Consider the following 25,358-nt stretch of genomic DNA (forward strand, 5'->3'; position numbering starts at 1 on the left):
TTTTGATCTCAATGAAGAAGTAAATGAAAATAACTAAATTGATGTATAGACAATTTACCACTAGGTCATAATAGGAGCAGAATTAGGCTACGTCTAATCTGCCATTCAATCACAGCTGATCTATCTCTCCCTCCTAACCCTATTCTTCTCCCTTCTCCCCATAACTTCTGACACCTGCACTAATCAGGAATTCATCATGAAACTTCTGGTCCCAAGAGGGAAGGTGGTTTCTGGCTGTGAGTTTCTCCGTTGGGCCCGTGACACCAATGTGGCAAGTGGAATGTTCATCTTGCACCAGGCCACCCTCAAACACGGGCAGGAGCCCGGGGTATTTACAGCTCCTTGCAAAGCGAGATATGACATTGATTAAAGATAATAAATGTCTCTGAATCTTGCTTTTCCGCAACAGACTGCTAAATGACATTTCTATAGGAATCTAGATTTATTTGGCTTTTTTCTGATTTCTATGAAAACCATTCAGTTTGGCAAATGCTCAATAATAGTGAGTAACTCAGCTCATATTTCCCGTTGTTTAATGAGGTGAATTTGACAGGGATTTATTGTCGCTGAAGTATCTGGGCGGCACGGTGGCGCAGCGACAGAGTTGCTGCCTCACAGCGCCAGGGACCCAGGTTCAATACAAACTACGGGTGCTGTCTGTACGGAGTTTGTACGTTCTTCCCATGACCGCGTGGGGTTTTTCCGGGATCTCTGGTTTCCTCCCACACTCCAAAGTCGTGCTGGTTTGTAGGATAATTGGCTTGGTATGATTGTAAATTGTCCCCAGTGTATGTAGGATAGTGTTAATGTGCTGGTCAGCGTGGATTCGATGGGCCAAAGGGCCTGTTTCTGTGTTGTATCTCTAAACTAAACTAGTGTACGGGGTGATCGCTGGTCGGCGCGGACTCGGAGAGCCAAAGGGCCTGTTTCCACGCTGTATCTAAACTAAACTAAAAATATCGAGGCCCAGGAATTGAGAACAAAGTTTTCATGAAACCGTACTGTAGTCACATTTGTTCTTGCATCTGCTCTGTCACTTTCTGAGCGTTTTAGAGACCTGTATTCAATGACTTGATATATTTATGGCCATGTCAATGTTTATTAAAGGGATGTTCTCTTTGCACCCGTGATCTGGAGTGTTTCAAGTTGTCTGGAGTTTCTGCAAATACAGGCTTGCATTTTCTCTTAATTTAATTGAATTTAGAAGGAAAGATAAGTGGTGCTGCCAATATCCTACGCAAGGAATCAATGGAGCAGACTGTCAAAGATTATAAATCTCACTGGCAGCCACTTTTAATTTTGCGCCCCATTTTCATATCATCATATCATATCATATATATACAGCCGGAAACAGGCCTTCATTTTCTTTTTTAAAATTCGTTCTGGATGTGGAATTCTCCCAAATGCTTAAAACAAAGTCCTCTCCCTTTTAGAAGTCGCCATCACGTTGTTTAACAGCCAGCAGGCGAGTAGTAGGTCAGCCACAGGAGGCCGGGTACGGCTCAGCTTCACGGCACAAATATTCCGTCATCTTGACCTGCTGCTTGAAGCTGCTGGTGATTCCTCGATGAACGGCTTGTTGGGCGTCTGGGGTGGGATGAATCAGGATGGTTATAGGGGGGGGGGGGGGGGGGGTTTAGCTCTTAGGGCTAACGGAATCAAGTGATATGGGGAGAAAGCAGGAACGGGGCAGTGATATTGGATGATCAGCCATGGTCACATTGAATGGCAGTGCTGGCTTGAAGGGCCGAATGGCCTCGTCCTGCACATGAGAGGAGTTCTATGTTTCTATGTTTTTAAAGCTCATTACCAGCAGGTGGTTTGTCTGCCTTCGTACTTCTCTTTGACAAACGCTTTGCATTGACCTGGTCAACCTCCAGCGTTGGGCGAGTGAGTTCCAGTCACACCATGGTCTGCAGCCTCCCCACAGAGCAGGGCACTGAGGCAAACAACAAAGAGGCAGCAAAGCAAAGAGGGGCAGGATGGCACGGTGGTGCAGCGGTAGAGTTGCTGCCTTACACCGAATGCAGCGCCGGAGGCCCGGGTTCCATCCCGACTACGGGCGCCGTCTGCACGGAGTTTGCACGTTCGTCCCCTGACCTACGTGGGTTTTCTCTGAGATCTTCCGTTTCCTCCCACACTCCAAAGATGTGCAGGTTTGTAGGTTATTGGCTTGGTATAAATGTAAATTGTCCCGAGTGTGTGTAGGGTAGTGTTAGTGTGCGGGGATCGCTAGTGGGCGCGGACTCGGTGGGCCGAAGGGCCTGTTTCCTCGCTGTATCTCTAAAGTAAACTAAAGGCAGCACCTGTGGAGGAATTAATACAGCAAGAGATGACAGCAACTAAATTAACCTGAACAGTGGAAACAAGGCTGTAATGATGCTTTTGCCCTGGAGGTGGTGCTATTGTGCCTCAGATTTGTCTCCACGATGTTCTGAGATCCCGTGCAGGGAAGTTCATCTGAGATTCACAGAGTGCTGGAGTAACTCAGTGGGTCAGGCAGCATCTGTGGAGAACATGGACAGGTGACGTTTCACAGAGTGCTGGAGTAACTCAGCGGGTCAGGCAGCATCTGTGGAGAACATGGATAGGTGACGTTTCACAGAGTGCTGGAGTAACTCAGCGGGTCAGGCAGCATCTGTGGAGAACATGGATAGGTGACGTTTCACAGAGTGCTGGAGTAACTCTGGGTCAGGCAGCATCTGTGGAGAACATGGATAGGTGACTCAGCGTCTCTGAAGTTACTGGAGCGAAGGAATGGGTGATGTTTCGGGTCGAGTCTGAAGAAGGGTGTCGACTCGACCCACTCCTTTTCTCCAGAGATGTTGCCTGTTCCTCTGGATCGTGACTCCCCTACCATGGGTAAAAGACTCTGTGCCCTCACCCTATCTCTTCCTCTCATGATCTTGTACACATGAGGCATCTTATGGCATTGTTACTTCGGGACAATTTTACAAACAGTTACTGGAGCACTCGTGGAATGTGGCTCAGAGATGGTGCGTGTTGTGTGACCCTCTGAGTTTTCCAGGTGCAGGATTCACCCAGCCCTGTACTGTCCCCACTGTTATTGTGAGCGTAGAAGGTGCTTGGCCCTTGGTCCCTGCCACCTCAGTCACCTCTGCTTCGTGTTATCGCAGCCAGCACATCCACAGAACTCCCAGTTAAGCAGCCAGACTCCATCAACTTCCTTCAGCAAGGTTATGATAAATATCATTTTTTGTTAAAACTGGGAAGTCTGTAGTAATAACTTTAATGAGTACTAATGTAATTTTGTCCAAACACATTAACTGAGATTAGAAAGGAGTTGTTATTCATAACGTGCTTTACTCTGAGAAGCTCTGCTTGATTAATTGAAGTGGCCAAAAGAGTTTTATTTCCAAAGTTGCAGAGTTTCCTTATTTATACTTTTATTTCCATTGATTTTTGAAATATATCACTTCACATAAACAAGTGCACCCACAGGTAAAGCAATTTTATCAGGATGCACAAGAAAAGAACAAATATTATAATGATAATCTGTCTCTTAAAAGTAATTCCCATCCATGGTTTGAATCGTGAATGGAGCCAGGACTCAGCTGAGATACTTTAGGCAGACACAAAATGCTGGAGTAACACAGCGGGTCAGGCAGCATCTTGGGAGAGAAGGAATGGTTGACGTTTTGGGTCGAGACCCTTCTTCAGCGAGTCGGCAGCACTGATGATATTTGACCACCGTGCCTCAGCTCATTGACACTTGTGCTGCAGTATTACTAACCTGACGCAGTTTGGCTGAAGAAGGGTCTCGACCCGAAACGTCACCCATTCCTTCTCTCCAGAGCTGCTGCCCGACCTGCTGAGTTTCTCCGGCATCTTGTGTCTTTCTTTGGTTTAAACCAGGAATCTGCAGTTCCATTTGACACAGACTCAGTTTGTTTTTCTCTTGAGATGAGCTTCCCCAATCTGTAACGTAACTAAAGACAGACACAAAATGCTGGAGTAACTCAGCGGGACAGGCAGCAACTCTGGATCAATGGAATGGGTGACGTTTCGGGTCGAGACCCTAAGTAACTAGCTGACTCTCAACACGCTCAAAGCTGCAGAGATTTGAGGCCTTGTCTCCAGGAGTGTGGGAGGAATGCATTGGTTTGAGTCCCAGAATATTAGCTGCACAAGTCCTCATGCCTTCAGGAGGGGCTAGGGCTAATGATCATAAGATCATACAACATAGGAGCAGAATCAGGCCATTCGGCCCATCGGGTCTGTGCCGCCATTTGATCGTGGCTTTGGGAATGAATGTTTTTTAAATGTTGTCGTTTCAAATCTTGTGTTGTGCACGTGTTCGTTTCTGATCTTTGGCTTTACATACTTGTTATAATTGAAAAACAAAAATATCTCTGAGTGAATTTTCTCCACACGTCTAAATGCCGAATGGACTGCAAATGTCCATTGTGGAGGAAACGTCATGCGGTGTGTGTTTCTTCAGCTCAGTTACTGCTGTGGACAGATGATATAATTTACCCAAACTAATGTAATTTGAGAGATGTGAACTGGTGATCTTTATCTGCTTGTGTCTGGTTGGGACCGGTACTGGACGACATCATTGCAGAGATGCGAGATATTTAAAGCAAGGCCGCATATTACATGTACCAGAATCCCAGACAAGGAGAAGGGAATACAGATGGAATGGTGGGCAGTGAAAGGAAGAAGTAATTTAATAATATTGCCGTGTCTACACCGATACTCTGAAAGCTACAATTGGCAAATACCATGAAGGGTCTTCAGTCATTTTTTTCCAAACGAGAATATTCCATGGGTTTGAATTTTTTGTCATGAAGTCTAATTCATTCCATCTGTACACAGACACAACATTGGACTATTGGCCCCCTGGGTTGTACTGAACTAATAACAGAGACTTACATACATCTGATTACAACGGAGGAAATGTAATGTTGACATTTGAAAACTGTTCTCAGTAATGCTGTGTTTCTCCTGCCTTGGCTGCCAATGTCACCAACATATTCATTCTGTTACACGGACTACACTGTAATACAGTGTAACTGCAATGTAATACAGTGTAACTGCAATGTAATACAGTGTAATACACTGTAACTGCAATGTAATACAATGTAATACAATGTAATACAATGTAACTGCAATGTAATACAGAGTAATACAATGTAACACAGTGTAACTGCAATGTAATACAATGTAATACACTAACTGCAATGTAATACAGTGTAATACACTGTGACTGCAATGTAATATAGTGTAACTGCAATGTAATACAGTGTAACTGCAATGTAATACAATGTAATACAATGTAATACAGTGTAACTGCAATGTAATACAATGTAATACACTAACTGCAATGTAATACAGTGTAATACACTGTGACTGCAATGTAATACAGTGTAACTGCAATGTAATACAGTGTAACTGCAATGTAATACAATGTAATACAATGTAATACAGTGTAACTGCAATGTAATACAGTGTAACTGCAATGTAATACAGTGTAACTGCAATGTAATACAGTGTAATACAATGTAATACACTGTAACTGCAATGAAATACACTGTAATACAATGTAATACAGTGTAACTGCAATGTAATACACTGTAACTGCAATGTAATACAGTGTAATACAGTGTAAATGCAATGCAGTGTAATACAGTGTAACTGCAATGTAATACAGTGTAATACAGTGTAAATGCAATGCAGTCTAATACAGTGTAACTGCAATGTAATACAGTGTAATACAATGTAATACAGTGTAACTGCAATGTAATACAGTGTAATACAATGTAATACAGTGTAACTGCAATGTAATACAGTGTAATACAATGTAATACAGTGTAACTGCAATGTAATACAATGTAATACACTGTATTACAGTGTAACACAATGTGGGTACAGTGTAAAACAATGTACTACAGTGTGACTATAATGTTATGGTGTGATACAATGTAACTACAGTGTTGGTACAGTGCACTACATGATCTTCAATGTAATACAATGTGATTACAATGCGATACAATGTACCTGTAATGTGATACAATGTTAACATCATCTACAATGTGATACAATGTGATACATTGTGACTACATGTTCTACGATACACTAACCTGGACATGTTCACTGATGCATGAACCACTTCACTCTAAAGAGAGTTGGAAATATTAAGCCCCATTGAACCACAAGTAACTGAGTATCCATTTGAACAATAGCGATGATGATTAATAATTTATAGAAGTACCTTTCAAAGCACCAGTTTTTATAAGGGAACACACAGATATGACATTCTAAAACCAGACATGAACTCACTGACTCCTTCCTGTTTCATCTGGAGATCTTGTTCAATCGTGTAACCTCTGTACTCTGTGTAATCACTGTATAGTGTGTGTGTAACCACTGTACACTGTGTGTGTGTGTAACCATTGTACAGTGCATGCAACCTCTGTACACTGTGTAACTACGCTGAACAGTGTGTGTAACCTCTGCACAATGTGTAATCACTGTATAGTGTGTGTGACCACTGTACACTGTGTAACCACTGTATAGTGTGTGGGTAACCTCTGTACTCTGTGTAATCACTGTATAGTGTGTGTGTGACCACTGTACAGTCTGAAGAAGAGTCTTGACCTGAAATGTCATCCATTCCTTCTCTCCAAGATGCTGCCTGACCTGCTGAGTTCCTCCAGCATTTTGTGATACATTCTGTGTGTAACTACTGTACACTATGTGTGTGTAACCACTGTACATTGTGTGTAACTACTGTATAGTGTAATCACTGTACATTGTGTGTAACTACTGTGTAGTGTAATCACTGTACAGTGTGTGTAATCACTGTAGACAGTCTGTGTAGACAATGTGTGTAACCACTGTACAGTGTGTGTAACTACTGTATAGTGTAATCACTGTACATTGTGTGTAACTACTGTGTAGTGTAATCACTGTACAGTGTGTGTAACTACTGTGTAGTGTAATCACTGTACAGTGTGTGTGTAATCACTGTAGACAGTGTGTGTAACCTCTGTAGACAATGTGTGTAACCACTGTACAGTGTGTGTAACTACTGTATAGTGTAATCACTGTACAGTGTGTAACTACTGTGTAGTGTAATCACTGTACAGTGTGTGTAACTACTATAGACAGTGTGTGTACCCACTGTACAGTGTGTAACCTCTATTTATTGAGTGACCTCTGTCCACTGGGCAGCTCCACTGTTTCTCTGAGAGGGTTCAGTGAAAATACTCTCACAGTTGCCGGTGAATCTTTACTCTGCATGGCTATTTAAAATTTAATGTTGAAATCCCAATTCGGCCAAATTGAATAACATTTGCTAAACATCAAAGCGCGTTGCAACACTTTCAAGATTCCACTGCTGTGGGACTTGGTCTCGTGGGTCTTCATTTCAAACCACAGCTGGTGCAGGGGAGCAGGGAGATCAGGAATGTCAGCGTGTGCCGGGGAAACCGCACCGCGTGCTGGGAAACCACCGCGTGTGCCCGGGCAACCACCGTGTGTGCCCGGGCAACCACCGTGTGTGTTGGAGAAACCACCGCGTGTGCTGGGGAACTGCACCGTGTGTGCCGGGAAACCGCACCGCGTGTGCTGGAGAAACCACCGTGTGTGCTGGGGAACTGCACCACGTGTGCCCGGGCAACCACCGCGTGTGCCCGGGCAACCATCGCGTGTGCCGGGAAACTGCACCGCGTGTGCTGGGAAACTGCACCGCGTGTACTGGAGAAACCACCGCGTGTGCCGGGGAACTGCACCGCCCGCTACTGCTCAGTGGGCAGAGGATGGAGAACACAGACTCTACAAAGAGCGCCACCAACTCCCCGATCCACGCCCTGCCACACCCTATCACCACCGTATCCACACCCTATCCCCACCACATCCACATCCCATCCACGCCTTATCTATGCCCTATAAATGCCCCTCATGATCTGGCAAACCTCTCTGCGGCTCCCTTCAGTCCCCTGGGCGCCAATGAAAACGCAACTAAAGCTTTTCACTGTACCTCGGTACTCGTGACAATAAACCAAACTGAACTGAACCAAAACGGTCCCAGCCTGGCCGATGTCTCGATGCTGCTGGAGCCCTGCATTCCAGGCAACATCTTGGTGAATCTCTTCCACCCTCTCACTATTCCCACCCTGTCCGTCCCAGTGCACTGAGTGCAGCCTGAATCATGTTTTGTGGAGCTCCAACATTAATATTGTGGCTCTTAGATTCAATGCCTCAGCCTGAGAATAACCAAGCTGCCCCTCTGTGCCCCCCTCCATCTGTGTTGCTAATCACGGCCCCCTGTTTCACAATCCTGCGGTCCCTGATATTTACTGTGATTGTCTAGGCTGTATAAACCAGGCCAGGGTGCAACACCTCAGCCTTGTGTGAGAACGAGCGTGCGAGAACGAGCGTGCGAGAGAACGAGCGTGCGAGAACGAGCGTGCGAGAACGAGCGTGCGAGAACGAGCGTGCGAGACTGTGCCTTGAGTTCTGGACAACAAACATTGCTCATTCTGTCTCTCACCCTTTCACAATCTGTATCTTTCAATCAGCCCCGTATTACTGTAGCATAACCACGTTTATATTCAATTCCCTGCCATGTAACCATATCATATCATATCATATATATACAGCGCGGAAACAGGCCTTTTCGGCCCACCAAGTCCGTGCCGCCCAGCGATCCCCGCACATTAACACTATCCTACACCCACTAGGGACAATTTTTACATTTACCCAGCCAATTAACCTACATACCTGTACGTCTTTGGAGTGTGGGAGGAAACCGAAGATCTCGGAGAAAACCCACGCAGGTCACGGGGAGAACGTACAAACTCCTTACAGTGCAGCACCCGTAGTCAGGATCGAACCTGAGTCTCCGGCGCTGCATTCGCTGTAAAGCAGCAACTCTACCGCTGCGCTACCGTGCCGCCCTGTGTGGGAAGGAACTGCAGATGTTGGTTTAAACCGAAGATAGACACAGAGTACTGGAGTAACTCAGAGGGTCAGACAGCATCTCTGGGAGAGAGGTTTCGGGCGGAGACGTCTGAAGAAGGATCTCGATCCATCAGGGCTCCAAAGTAAACATGATGTTCAATGGGCTATTATTTGCTAACTTGCTCTCCATCCCTTCCAAATGAGTTTGTGAGTGCAGTTTATTGTCACGTGTACCGAGGTACAGTGAAAAGCTTTTGTTGCGTGCTAGCCAGTCAGCGGAAAGGCAATACATGATTACATTTGAGCCGTCCACCGTGTACAGATACAGGATAAAGGGGAATAATGTTCAGTGCAATTAAACAGAGTTTAATAGGATACAGGGAATAATGTGAATAATGTTTAGTGTAAGATAAAGTCCAGTAAAGTCTGATCAAAGATAGCCCGTTGGACAAGCAGATCCCTGTTGCTCCCAGCCTCTGCCACCTTCACCCTTTGGTCAATATCCTGCTGCATTTCTGCTGGACGGGACAGTTTTTACACTTCCAACACTCGACTCCATTTGCCACGTCTCTGCCCACTCGCTGTAACCCTTTGTGGCCCTTCGCAGCTCGCCTTTGTTCTCTCTGTATCATCACCACATTTATCAGCCTTCAGGGCCTACATCATGTATATCAACTGTCAGTAGTTGTCGCCTTGGCATCAACCCCTGTGGCACAAGGCTGGCCAACCTGGAAGGGCTTGCTCCTGCCTTGTCTCTGTTTCCTGTTCACCAGCTAATCTCCCGTCCACATCAGTCACAGCCCATCATCTTTGATGTGGCTTCTTATCAAACGGCGGCGCTGGGAATGTGAGTAATGTTATTCCAGCCATCTCATATCTTCCTCCAAAACACTCACAGTGATTGGCTACAAAAACAATTCCCTTCACAAAACCATGTCGACTTTGCTTGATTGGCTTGAACTTTTCCCAGTGCCCAACTCTAATGTTCTTTATAACTGCTTTGATCATTTTCCCTGTGACAGATGTTAAGCAAACAAGCTGGTAGCTCTCTCTCTCTCTCTCTCTCTCTCTCTCTCTCTCTCTCTCCCCTCTCTCTCTCCCCCTCTCTCTCTCCCCCTCTCTCTCTCCCCCTCTCTCTCTCCCTCTCTCTCCCCCTCTCTCTCTCCCCCTCTCTCTCTCTCTCCCTCTCTCTCTCTCTCTCTCTCCCCCTCTCTCTCTCTCCCCCTCTCTCTCTCTCCCCCTCTCTCTCTCCCTCTCTCACTCTCTCTCCCCCTCCATCTCCCACTCTCTCTGTCTCTCCCCCCCTCTCTCTCTCCCCCTTTCTCTCTCTCCCCCCTCTCTCTCTCTCTCTCCCTTTCATTTCACTGCACATTGTGTATGTGTATGTGACAAATAAACTTGACTTGACTCTCTCTCTCTCTCTCTGAATAAACAGATCACACGTGATATTTCCAACCCAATAGAACATGATAATCATCTAGGGGATTTTTGAAATACTGGAACAATGCATCGAAGACCTCACCTCCATCTCTTCCTGAATCCTAGGATGGGATTTGCCCATCCCAGAGTGCTGGAGTGTCTCAGCTGGTCAGGCAGCATCTCTGGAGAACATGGATAGGTGACGTTTCACAGAGTGCTGGAGTAACTCAGCGGGTCAGGCAGCATCTCTGGAGAACATGGATAGGTGACGTTTCACAGAGTGCTGGAGTAACTCAGCGGGTCAGGCAGCATCTCTGGAGAATATGGATAGGTGACGTTATTTACAATATAAATGATTTAGACGGGGAATTCAATGTGACATCTCCAAGTTTGCGGATGATACAAAGCTGGGTGGCAGTGTGAGCTGTGAGGAGGATGTTATGAGGCTGCAGGGTGACTTGGATAGGTTGGGTGAGTGGGCAGATGCATGGTAGATGCAGTGTAATGTGGATAAATGTGAGGTTATCCACTTTGGTGGCAAGAACAGGAAGGCAGATTATTATCTGAATGGTGTCAGATTAGGGAGGTGCAACGAGACCTGGGTGTGCTTGTACATCAGTCACTGAAAGTAAACATGGAGGTACAGCAGGCAGTGAAGAAAGCTAATGTCATGTTGGCCTTCATTGCGAGAGGATTTGAGATTAGGTGCAAGGAGGTTGTACCGCATTTGTACAAATTGCTATTGAGGGAGTACAGCGTAGGTTCACCAGGTTAATTCCCAGGATGGCGGGACTGACATATGATGGAAGAATGGGTCGACTGGGCTTGTAGTCACTGGAATTTAGAAGGATGAGAGGGGATTTTATAGAAACATAAAATTCTTAAAGGATTGGACAGGTTAGATGTAGGAAAAATGTTCCCGATGTTGGGGGAGTTCAGAACCAGGGGTCACAGTTTAAGAATAAGGGGTCGGCCATTTAGGACTGAGATGAGGGAAAACGTCTTCACCCAGAGAGTTGTGAATCTGTGGAATTCTCTGCCACAGAAGGCAGTGGAGGCCAATTCACTGGATGTTTTCAAGAGAGAGTTAGATTTAGCTCTTAGGACTAATGGAATCAAGGGATATGGGGAAAAAGCAGGAACGGGGTACTGATTTTAGATATTCAGCCATGATCATATTGAATGGTGGTGCTAGCTCGAAGGGGGGAATGGCCTACTCCTGCACCTATTTTTCTATGTTTCTATGACACAGGAAGGACATGCAAACTCCACACAGACAGACCAGGGGCACAACTGGTAAAGCAGTTGCCTCACGGTGCCAGACATCCGGGTTTGATCCTGACCTCGGGTGCTGTCTGTGTGTTTGTACGTTCTCCCTGTGACCAGGTGTTTTTCTGTGGGTTTTCTGTAAATTGCCCCAAGCTTGTGTGGGTGAGGGGTTAAACTCGGAGGGGGTGGTGGACGAGAATGTGGGTAGAGTGATATGTGGGATCCAGGATGGAAGATGGGAAGCGAACATTTTTCTCAATTCACAAGTCACAGATTATGGAACAGACCTGTTATTCTTCGTAATTGGGTGAAGTGTATGGGTGGCTCGCTGAGGTTTATGGATGTGCAGTTCACAGCCTGACTACAATACATGCATTTCCTCACTGGAACTGTCAGATGGCAGATATTTACACTTGTTCTTATTTTTCTATTGCGAAAGAAATGATTTATGATTCTCTGAATGTCAGTGAGCACAAAAGCAAAATTGGTGTTTACGCTGCATATTTTGTGTAGACACAGGAATATCTTTATCTCTTTTATTTGCTTTTCATAGATTGTTGTATTAAATTAAAAGGATGATATTGTAAATCATAAATCTCAGCATATTAACACTAATAATAAAACTGCCGTGCACACAGATGCCAGTTTATCAACTCTGGTTTTATCTGCAATCTGGGGACCTCTCACCACTCATGTTCATCAAACTTCTCTTTACATTTTCTATCTGCATTTTAAAAGAGAAAAATAATGGATTTACCTTTCTGGAATTTCTTCTCTCCCTCGCTACATTTTTTCTCTCACAACAGTTGGTGACTCTGTCATCCAGGGCCATTCCCAGCAGGTCAGTCCAGTGTAGATTATTGTCACGTGTACCGAGGTACAGTGGAAAGCTTTTGTTGCGTACTAACCAGTCAGCAGAAAGACAATACATGATTACAATCCAGCCATTTACAGCGTACAGATACATGATAATGGCATAACCTTTAGTGGAAGGTAAAACCAGCAAAGTCCGATCAAAGATAGTCCATCTGGACTAGATGCACGGGGAAGCCCATCTGGACTTGCAGCTTCCAGCTCCACCTGTGTAGGAAGGAACTGCAGATGCTGGTTTAAATCAAAGGTAGACACAAAATGCTGGAGTAACTCAGCGGGTCAGGCAGCATCTCTGGAGAGAAGGAATGGGTGACGTTTCGTGTCAAGACCCTTCTTCAGAACCCGAAACGTCAACCATTGTTCTACATCTCTTTACATCACTGTCTATATCTCTCGTTTCCCTTTCCCCGACTCTCAGTCTGAAGAAGGGTCGCAACCTGAAACGTCACCTATCCATGTTCTCCACAGATGCTGCCTGACCCGCTGAGTTACTCCAGCACTCTGTGAAACATCACCTATCCATGTTCTCCAGAGATGCTGCCTGACTTAGAAACATAAAAACATAGAAATAAATGCAGGAGGAGGCCATTTGACCCTTCAAACCAGCACCGCCATTTAGTGTCATCATGGCTGATCATCCACAATCAGTAAGTAACCCGTGCCTGCCTTCTCCCCATATCCCTTGATTCCACCAGCCCCAAGAGCTCTATCTAACTCTCTTTTAAATTCATCCAGTGAATTGACCTCCACTGTCTACTGTGGCAGAGAATTCCACAAATTCACAACTTTCTGTGTGAAAAAACTTTTTCTCACCTCAACGGTTGCTAAACGCAAATTGGAGGAACAGCATCTCACATTTTGCTTGGGCAGCTTACAACCCAGTGGTATTGATTTCTCTTGCTTCAGGTAGCCCCGGGATTCCCTCTCTATCCGTCCCCCACCCAAGTCACACTAGCTTCTCGTTTTCACTACAAACAATGGTCTGTTTCCTTTATCATCATTACCTTTTTGCATATAGACAATAGACAACAGGTGCAGGAGGAGGCCATTCAACATGCCCTTCGAGCCAGCACCACCATTCAATGTAATCATGGCTGATCATTCTCAATCAGTACCCCGTTCCTGCCTTCTCCCCATACCCCCTAACTCCGCTATCCTTAAGAGCTCTATTGAAAGCATCCAGAGAATTGGCCCCCACTGCCTGCTGAGGCAGAGAATTCCACAGATTTACAACTCTCTGACTGAAAAAGGTTTTCCTCATCTCCATTCTAAATGGCCAACCTCTTATTCTTAAACTGTGGCCCCTGGTTCTGGACTCCTCCAACATTGGGAACATGTTACCTGCCTCTATCGTGTCCAACCCCTTAGTAATCTTATATGTTTCAATAAGATCCCCTCTCATCCTTCTAAATTCCAGTGTATACAAGCCTAGTCGCTCCAGTCTTTCAACATATGACAGTCCCCCCATTCTGGGAATTAACCTAGTGAACCTACGCTACACGCCCTTAATAGCAAGAATATTCTTCCTCAAATTTGGAGACCAAAACTGCACACAGTACTCCAGGTGCGGTCTCACTAGGGCTCTGTACAACTGCAGATGGACCTCTTTGCTCCTATACTCAACTCCTCTTGTTATGAAGGCCAACATTCCATTGGCTTTCTTCACTGCCTGCTGTACCTGCATGCTTCCTTTCAGTGACTGATGCATTAGGACACCCAGATCTCGTTGTACGTCCCCTTTTCCTAATGACACCATTCAGATAATAATCAGCCTTCCTATTCTTGCCACTAAAGTCGATAACCTCACATTATCCACAGATCTTTCATTCATTGTTCTACATCTCTTTACATCGCTGTCTATATCTCTCGTTTCCCTTTCACAGACTCTCAGTCTGAAGAAGGGTTGCAACCTGAAACGTCACCCATTCCTTCTCTCCAGAGATGCTGCCTGACCCGCTGAGTTACTCCAGCACTCTGTGAAAAGTCACCTATCCATGTCCTCCACAGATGCTGCCTGACCCGCTGAGTTACTCCAGCTTTTTGTGTCTATCTTTGCTTTAAGACAGAGACAGCTGTTCATATTTTTACGAGGGAATTCTGTGAGGAATGCAGATCCCTGGCTTTGCTTGGAAGTAATCAGAGGAACACTTTGCAATATGTGTGTTCTGATCTGGGAAATAAATCTGATTTACAAGGCGCTCTAGACAATATTGTTAAAAAATCTGTAAATATAAAACATCTTCTTGCAGGAATTTGGTTAATCTGCGACCTTTACTAGTTGGTGAAATGTTGAACGAATCATGATTTTCATCTAATGTTTTCTGAGAATTTGTTTCCAATCTCAGACACATTATTTGTGAAATTATATTTCTATTTCATTTATCACAATGTGAAGAATATTTCAGCTTGATCTAAATATGTTGTATTTTGCAAGATCCTTGTTATTTGAGCTCCAGAAATGACAGGAACAGATGGTTTGACTATCAACCGTACATGGATTTTAATTGGTAATTATTTGTAAAAAGCTTCTGGTATTGGCTGGCAATATATTCTGGCAACATCAGGGCTGCCCATTAGTAAAGCAATCACACCTCTCTCTGTCTCTATGATGTAAAGGTACCCGTGTTCCACGAGCTGTCATCCTTCACCAATCACTGATCATTCCGTGAAGCAACAAGATCTCTGTTACCCACACACGTACAGCAAAACCGTTGCTCATTCAATACTGAACCCATCGCATGTCTGAAGTCATTTATAACAAACAATATTCCATCCATACGGAGCTGGAAGTAATTTGTAATTGATGCATCCTCCAGAATACAAAAGGGATTTCCAGAGGCTATATTCCTAAGCCGCTTAATTTTTCTTGCGAATATAAATTAAGATGTAAACATATTACTCAAGTGTCTAATATATCTTATTTTAATATAAACTACAACATAAATGTCGGTGTTCAGGTTTATCAACGTATTGAAATTAAAATGCAAAGCAGGTGCCTAGGTTGTTGTTAATGGTGAATCATAATGTCCAGCTGCAGTAAAATGTCCATTCATAAACTGATTTCACTCAGACAATTCTAATTTTCTGGGAAGTATTTTGCCTGTTGATATCCTGTGTGGCAGCTCCCGTTGAGTTTCCACTCGACAATACATGGGGTGCCAAGCCTGTCCTCTCAGCAGACTATATCTTCAGGGACATGAGGTGATTGATTTACGTGCATTATTCTGAGTCTTTTAATTTAGTTTCAGTTTAGTTCGCAAAAACAGGCCCTTCGGCCCACCGAGTCCATGCCAACCAGCGATTACCCCATACACTAGCACTGTCCTACACACTGGGGACAATTTACCATTTACAGAAGCCAATTAACCTACAAACTTGCATGTCTTTGGAGTGTGGGAGGAAACCGGAGCACCCAGAGAAAACCCACGCGGTCACGGGGAGAACGTACAAACTCCGTACAGACAGCACCCGTAGTCGGGATTGAACCTGGGTCTCTGGCGCTGTGAGGCAGCCACTCTACCGCTGCACCACCGTGCCGTCTTTCTGTCACATCTGTTGGTTTTGCAACAGAGATACTGTTGAAACCGGGGGAATGTCAGCGTGTTACGCAAGATGAAAGGCCATGGTCAGCACAGCAATGTTGACTCTGTGATCACGGTGACCGGATCACCTCTGATGTGGACACACACCTGGATGTCCCAGCAAACGATGCACTCACCTGGCGCACCAGGTGAACAGTTCTGTGACCGAGTATCGGTCAATGGCCCAAGGTCAGCATCTCCACCTTCCTCGGTCACTGATGGCAACTCCACACCTCTCTTTATTCCCCTCCCCTGCCCCACCCGCACTCACACCTACACACCAACCCTAACACTAACCCCAACACTAACCTTAACACTAACCCTAACACTAACCCTAACACCAACCCTAACCCTGCTCAGAAAAGGACAGGAAGGCCCTTCAGAGGGTCATCACAACGGCCCAGAAGATCATCGGCTGCTCACTGCCCTCCCTGGAGCACCTGTTCAGCCTACGCTGCCTCAGTAGAGCAGGCAAAATAATAAAAGATCCATCCCACCCCGGCCACCGTCTGTTTGTTCATCTGCCCTCTGGTCGACGTTTCAGGTCGATCAAATCCCGAACAAACAGACTTAAGAACAGTTTTTACCCCAGGGCCATACGAGAACTGAACACTACCTTCTGCACTACGCAACACTGTTAAAAAATCTTTGTACTTAATATAATTGTATTTATTTGTTTTTTGCATTTATTGCATATATGTTTGTACGCACCGTCAGGATTGGCTATTTTTTAATTTCGTTATACTCGTTGCAATGACAATAAATGAATATTATTATTATTATTATTATTATTATTATTATTATTATTAACACTAACCCTAACACTAACCCCAACACTAACCCCAACACTAACCTCAACACTAACTCCAATACTAACCCCAACACTAACCCTAACACTAACCCTAACACCAACCCTAACACCAACCCTAACACCAACCCCAACACTAACCTCATCACTAACCCTAACACTAACCCTAACACCAACCCCAACATTAACCCTAACACTAACCCGTGGGTCTGAGTGAGGATACTGTTCATCACACAAGCCAGCTCCATCAAACAACGTCAGAAACGGGAAACCAGCTTGTCTTTGGCTAATTAGTGAATAACCTTCTTGTGGTCTCGGATCTTGTGGTCAGTGTGGATGGGTCAGAGTCTGGTCACGGATCTTGTGGTCAGTGTGGATGGTCAGAGTCTGGTCTTGGATCTCCTTGTGGTCAGTGTGGATGGTCAGAGTCTGGTCTTGGATCTCCTTGTGGTCAGTGTGGATGGGTCAGAGTCTGGTCACGGATCTTGTGGTCAGTGTGGATGGTCAGAGTCTGGTCTTGGATCTCCTTGTGGTCAGTGTGGATGGGTCAGAGTCTGGTCACGGATCTTGTGGTCAGTGTGGATGGTCAGAGTCTGGTCTTGGATCTCCTTGTGGTCAGTGTGGATGGGTCAGAGTCTGGTCACGGATCTTGTGGTCAGTGTGGATGGTCAGAGTCTGGTCTTGGATCTCCTTGTGGTCAGTGTGGATGGGTCAGAGTCTGGTCACGGATCTTGTGGTCAACCGATGGTTGCTCTTGTGTGGAATTTGGAGACAATTTAATTAGTCGGCAGGTTGACAATTAACCTGCCCTGGAGACGCGTTTAATAAAGTGTCTGAATCAGTCGTAAGGTAGAGTGTGCACAATTACAGGAGGAATGAAAGAAGGAACATCTTGATTTTGAACATCTTGAATTTTATCAGTAAGTTTGTTATCCTGCCTTTGCTTGCCATCTGTCTTGTTCATTTAAAGAACGGTTTATGTCTGACAGCACACAATTCTTCTTCTGACCAAGGGCGTTGAAGGATTGTAGATCATTCAGTGGAAAAACGATGAGGCAAAAATGTACTTAATTCCCTGAAAAGCATCTTCTTTCAGAAGCGGGTGGTGGTGGGGGGTGGGGAATGGGGCAAGATGGGCCGAAGGGCCTGTTTCCTGTACGACTCTATGATGCAGATTGGAATTGGTCAAGATGGGAGCTGAAGTTTTGGGGGGGAGGAGTGGGTCACCGGAGAGACTGCCCCCAGAGGGTGGAGGCTGCACTGCGGGGAAAGTGAACCGTGAACAACACCAGGATTGAATAAAGGGGTGTGGGTCTGAAGATAAAACGTTATTTAAAACACAATATGCAGGAGACACAGCAGGTCAGGCAGCATCTGTGGATAAATGAGAAACTGTTAACATTTCAAACTGAAAATGCCATCAAACTAAATCTGCCACTGCAAACAACTTTCATGCAAAGAGTCAGGATATTCTTTAATTATCACTGTAAATGCATGTTAAAAAGGTATCTATACAAACTCTACAGACACTATTGAAATATCATCTTGATATCTTCTCAATTGGTAAGGGTGTCAGGGGTTATAAAATCATAGAGTGATACAGTGTGGAAACAGGTCCTTCGGCCCAACTTGTCCACAACGGCCACCATGTTCCAACTACACTCGTCCCACTTGCCTGCATTTGGTCCATATCCCTCCAAATCTGTCCTATCCATGTACCTGTCCAACTGCTTCTTAAATGTTGGGATAGTCCCGGCCTCAACTACCTCCTCTGGCAGCTCGTTCCACACACCCACCACCCTCTGTGTGAAGGGTTATGGGCAGAAGCAGGAGAATGGGGTTGAGAGGGAGAGATAGATCTGCCATGGTTGAGTGGCAGAGTAGATTAGATGGGCCGAATGGCCTATCTCTGCTCCTAGAATTTACAAACATTCATCAGACAATTGAGTGCATAGATGAAGATCATTCACAGGCAATCTTCCCCCGGTGATGATATCCATGATTCCTGCGCTGCTGTGGGCAATTAGGAATGGTTCTCAGGGCAGATGGTGAATGTTAATGACATCCGCATCTTATAAACCAACTCTGACAGAACGAGGAATAAATGTCAGCACCATCAATCAGGAGAGCTAGTAGCTGACACCCAGGAATAAATCACCGTTCTGAAGTTGTTGCCCCTGTATAGTTTGCAGCAGGGGGAGAGGGTGGGATAGATCACTTTACTGGATCATTGAGTTTGGGTAAACAAAACCTAAACAAGTTTGTTAGTTTTCTATGTGTAAGAAGGTACTGATTTACACCGAAGACAGACACAAAATGCTGGAGTAACTCAGCGGGACAGGCAGCATCTCTGGAGAGAAGGAATGGGTGACGTTTGGGGTCGAGACCCTTCTTCAGACTGAGAGTCAGGGTGGGGACAATGGCGGTGTGGGAAGCTACTTTGTCCTATCTCATTCAGTGGAGGTTTAAGAGCAACTCTGCCCTCAGCCACCTGTGACCTGGTGAAGGCAGCCAGTTAGTGGCAAGTGTTTGCAGTTGTGTGGTTTCCAGGGCCTTGCCTGCAGCTCAGTGATGGGCTGCTTGCTGCAGACAGGACCCCAGTCACAGATCACCCTGCTGGTGGGCCAGCCTGTACTTGTGTCTGACCAGCTTACAACCATTTGCAAATGGCTTCAAACAGTGCATAATATTGTGGGTATGGGTCGCCTGGAGGCAGATGAGGTTGGTTTATTTTGGCATCATGTCTAGTACAGACATTGTGGGCTGAAGGGCCTGCTCCTGTGCTGTGTGGTGTAAGTTTAAAAAATTAAGTTGTCAACAATCGTTTCAAAATGAAAGTACTGTTAACAATCAATTTGCATCAAAGTAAAAATGAAATGGAACAAGTGTCTGCATTGTAAACGGTTGGCCTTGCCACGAGTGGGGTGTGAAGCAGTGGCTCTGGGTGACAGTGACATGGGAGATCAGCATCCTCTGGAATACTCTGGATGCAGTGGTGGGTGGTAGGGTGCATCTCACGCCGACCTCCAGTGGTTCCCTGGCTCACTGGCACTGGCTCGCTGGCCCATACGTTACTTGTGTGTAATGTGGATAACGTTGATTGTGTGGACACTAAAACTGGGTGTGACCACTGCATAAAGTGCAGAGCCCAGGAAAACTGACCGCTCCACGATAAACAAATGGCAATGTTAACACGTCTACAAAACTCTGCTTCACCTTTGTGTATTTTCAAATGTCCCTGATGTTTGGATGCCCTGCACTAAAATATGTAACAAAGATTACAAATGAAATGAGTAAAATATCATCCAATATATTCATTTTGGTTTGGTTTATTGTCACGTGTACCGAGGTACAGTGAAAAGCTTTTTGTCGAGTATTAACCAGCAGAAGGACTGTACGTGATTACAATCAAACCGTCCACAGTATACAGATACAGGATAAAGGGAATAACGTTTAGGGCAATTAAAGATAGTTTGAGGGTCTCCAATGAGGTAGATGGGAGGTCAGGACTGCTCTCGAGTTGGTGATAGTTCAGTGCTTGATAACAGCTGGAAGGAACAGTCCCTGAATTTGGAGGTGTGCATGCAGGTCTGAGAGGAGAGTAAGAAATGCTGCTATTGGGAGTAGAGGTTTCAAGGAACGAGTGATTGCAGATCCACTTCTGGGACCAGCACGCAGAGTGGCCCGTCTTTGCTGCCATCCTGGGCACACGGGCGCATTCAAGAATTGTGTGCATTAATCTACATCTCGAGGGATCAGGTGGAGTGATTGCAGTGGCTTTAATGAGCAGAGTTTAGATCCTGCATTGTATACATTTCCCATCGGCCCCACATGATGATGAAGAGGTAATGACCATGGTAAAGATGCAGCATATCGTATCGTATCACGCCGTACCGTATTGTGTCGTATCGTGTTGTATCGCATCGTATCGTACCGTATTGTACCGTGTCGTGCCGTGCCGTGCCGTGCCGTGCCGTGCCGTACCGTACCGTACCGTGCCGTGCCGTGCCGTACCGTGTCGTGCTGTACCGTGCCGTGCCGTGCTGTACCGTGCCGTGCCGTGCTGTACCGTGCCATGCCGTGCCGTACCGTACCGTGCCGTGCCGTGCCGTGCCGTACCGTACCGTACCGTGCCATACCGCACCGTGCCGTACCGTACCGTACCGTGCCGTACCGTGCCGTGCCGTGCCGTACCGCACCGTGCCGTACCGCACCGTGCCGTACCGTACCGTACCGTGCCGTACCGTGCCGTACCGTGCCGTGCCGTGCCGTACCGTACCGTGCCGTACCGCACCGTGCCGTACCGTGCCGTGCCGTACCGTACCGTATCGTATCGTGCCGTATCGTATCGTACCGTATCGCATCGTAAAACTGAGGTGAGAAAAAACTTTTTCACCCAGAGAGTTGTGAATGTGTGGGATTCTCTGCCACAGAGGGCAGTGGAGGCCGATTCACTGGATGGATTTAAGAGAGTTAGATAGAGCTCTAGGGGCTAGTGGAATCAAGGGATATGGGGAGAAGGCAGGCATGAGTTACTGATTGAGAATGATCAGCCATGATCACAATGAATGGCAGTGCTGGCTCGAAGGGCTGAATGGCCTCCTCCTGCACCTATTTTCTATGTTTTATGTTTCTATGTATCATATTGTGTCTTATCGTGACAATAGATAATAGATGCAGGAGGAGGCCATTCGGCCCTTCGAGCCAGCACCACCATTCAATGTAATCATGGCTGATCATTCTCGATCAGTACCCCGTTCCTGCCTTCTCCCCATACCCTCTGACTCCGCTATCCTTAAGAGCTCTATCTAGCTCTCTCTTGAATGCATTCAGAGAATTGGCCTCCACTGCCTTCTGAGGCAGAGAATTCCACAGATTCACAACTCTCTGACTGAAAAAGTTTTTCCTCATCTCAGTTCTAAATGGCCTACCCCTTATGCTTAAACTGTGGCCCCTTGTTCTGGACTCCCCCAACATTGGGAACATGTTTCCTGCCTCTAACGTGTCCAACCCCTTAATAACCTTATATGTTTCGATAAGATCCCCTCTCATCCTTCTAAATTCCAATGTATACAAGCCTAGCCGCTCCAGTCTTTCAACGTACGACAGTTCTGCCATTCTGGGAATTAACCTAGTAAACCTACGCTGCACGCCCTCAAAAGCAAGAATATCCTTCCTCGAATTTGGAGACCAAAACTGCACACAGTACTCCAGGTGTGGTCTCACTAGGGCCCTGTACAACTGCAGAAGGACCTCTTTGCTCCTATACTCAACTCCTCTTGTTATGAAGGCCAACATTCCATTGGCTTTCTTCACTGCCTGCTGTACCTGCATGCTTCCTTTCAGTGACTAATGCACTAAGACACCCAGATCTCGTTGTACGTCCCCTGTTCCTAACTTGACACAATACAATACTATACAATACAATACAATATATCTTTATTGTCATTGTACAGGGGTACAACGAGATTGGGAATACGCCTCCCATACGATGCAATAAATTAATTAGCTAGTCAGTATTAATTTAAACAACCCAATGAAACAAATTAGAACAGTTTTAAAACAGAATAAAGTGCAAGTAGGTCTGTGCCGGATCACTGTGCGATGTGACCATCCGGCTCAGCAGGACCAGTTCATAGCAGCTATGGCCCTGGGGATGAAGCTGTTCCTGAGTCTGGAGGTGCGGGCGTAGAAGGCCTTGTATCATCTGCCCGATGGTAGAAATTTGAACAGACTGTTGCAGGGGTGTGAAGAGTCTTTGTGGATGCTGGTGGCTTTTCTGAGGCATCGTGTGTTGTAGATGCCCTCCAAGGCCGGTAGCTGTGTTCCGATGGCCCTCTGAGCTCTATGGACTACCCGCTGAAGAGCTTTCCTCTCACACCATTCAGTTAATAATCTGCCTTCCTATTCTTACCACCAAAGTGGATAACCTCACACTTATCCACATTAAACTGCATCTGCCATGCATCCGCCCACTCACACAACCTGTCCAAGTCACCCTGCAACACCCTTTGAACTATCTTTAATCTGGCTTTATTAGACCTTGCCTCGCACTAAATAACATCCCATTGATCCTGTACCTCACAATTTGAACAGCTTGGCTGCAATCATACGTAATCTTTAGTTGGACTAAAGCTTTTCACTGTACATGTACATGTACTCTAATGTACATGTGACAGTATACTCAACTGAACTGACTAATTCACACACAAATGTGAATGCAGTCAATGTTGTAAGTCAGTGTCACGCTGATTTTAACCTGATTTACACTAATGTTACACTGATTCCAATCACAGATATTACCAGCTCCAATGTTATTGTCCACTTGATAAATGTGTGCAATGAAGCGGCTCCTGCTCCATTCTCAAGGTTCGTGGGCTGATTGTGATATGCTGTTCATCACCTTCATTGTAATGCATTCTAGCCTGTAATTATAAGGTAAAACAGATTGAACAATCGATTGATTTCCTTCCAGAAACAACAAGGCATTGTGTTTTGCAGCCGGCATTCCCAGCCTGCCACAAGCAATGACTAACATCAGAACTGTAGGAAATAAACTGCAGATGCTGGTTTAAATCGAAGGTAGACACAAAATGCTGGAGCAACTCAGCGGGTCAGGCAGCATCTTGGAAGAGAAGGAATGGGTGACCCGCTGAGTTACTCCAGCATTTTGTGTCTACCTTCGCCGAACATCAGAATCCTGTCACATTGGTCTCATTTATAAACCGACCGTAACAATGGAAAAGGTTTCACAAAATGCAGGAGTAACTGCTGGTAAGGCAGCATCTCTGGAGAGTAGGAATGGGTGACGTTTTGGGTCGAGACCCTTCAGACTGACAATGGAACAATGGAAAATCTCACCTCAGATCATTGGTGTCGATCTCTGCAAATGATCAGAGATTTCTTGGGTTAAAACAAGACTGGAGAGATATTTATATCTGTGTTCGCTGCAACCACAGTTTCCAGTTTCCGATTTGCTGCATTGACCAAGGCAATCCGTGACTGATGGAGCAAGAAATATTGCTATCTTTCAGTCAATCAGAACACAAAACTGTTCCTTCCCTTGGTAATCTAACGCTGGAGATTCAGTCCAGTGGATCAGCTAGAGGCATGAGAGAGCTCGGAAGCAAGTGATGGAGGATGTTACGGCTCAATCACAGGAAATAAGCTTCCACATTTATCTTCACAAAGGCAGGATCACACAGTCACAGAGACACAGTCACAGAGACACAGTCACAGAGTCACTGAGTCACACAGTCACAGAGACCCAGTCACAGAGACACAAAGTCACAGAGTCACAGAGACACAGAGACACAGTCACAGAGACACAGAGACACAGAGACACAGAGACACAGTCACAGAGACACAGAGACACAGAGACACAGTCACAGAGACACAGAGACACAGAGACACAGAGACACAGAGACACAGAGACACAGTCACAGAGTCACAGAGACACAGAGACACAGAGACACAGAGACACAGTCACAGAGACACAGAGACACAGAGACACAGAGACACAGTCACAGAGACACAGAGACACAGTCACAGAGACACAGAGACACAGAGACCCAGTCACAGAGACACAGTCACAGAGACACAGAGACACAGAGACACAGAGACACAGAGACACAGTCACAGAGACACAGAGACACAGAGACACAGAGACACAGTCACAGAGACACAGAGACACAGAGACACAGTCACAGAGACACAGAGACACAGAGAGACAGTCACAGAGACTCAGAGTCACAGAGACACAGAGACACAGAGACACAGAGTCACAGACACAGAGACACAGAGACACAGTCACAGAGACACTGAGTCACAGAGACACAGAGACACAGAGTCACTGAGTCACTGAGACACAGAGACACGGAGACACAGATTGGCTTGGTGTATGTGTAAAATTGTCCCTAGCGGGTATAGGATAGTGTTAGTGTGCGTGGATCGCTGGTCGGCGCGGACCCAGTGGCCAAAAGGGCCTGTTTCCACGCTGTATCTCTAAACTAAATCTCTCCTCCTAACCCTATTCTCCTCCCTTCTCCCCATAACCCCTGACACCTGTACTAATCACAAATCTATCTATCTCTGCCTTAAATATATCCACTGACTTGGACTTCACAGCCTTCTACAGCAAAGAATTCCACAGATTCACCACCCTCTGACTCACCATTCCTCCTCATCTCCTTCCTAAAGGAACGTCCTTTAGTTCTGAGGCTGGGACCTCTAGTCCTAGACTCTCCCACTAGTGGAAACATCCTCTCCACATCCACTCTATCTAGGCCTTTCACGAGTCTGTACGTTTCAATGAGGTCCCCCCTCATTCTTCTAAACCAGCGAGTACAGGCCCAGTGCTGACAAACAGTGCAATGCCTCAGGTCAGGCTGGAAGTACCGTCACGGATCCCCATCACCTGGCCGTTCCCTTTTCTCTCTTCCATCCTCTGGAAGAAGATGCAGGAACTTGAACGGCCGGCA

Source organism: Rhinoraja longicauda, chromosome 22 (assembly GCF_053455715.1).
Source record: "Rhinoraja longicauda isolate Sanriku21f chromosome 22, sRhiLon1.1, whole genome shotgun sequence".
NCBI classification, from domain to species: Eukaryota; Metazoa; Chordata; class Chondrichthyes; order Rajiformes; family Arhynchobatidae; genus Rhinoraja; species Rhinoraja longicauda.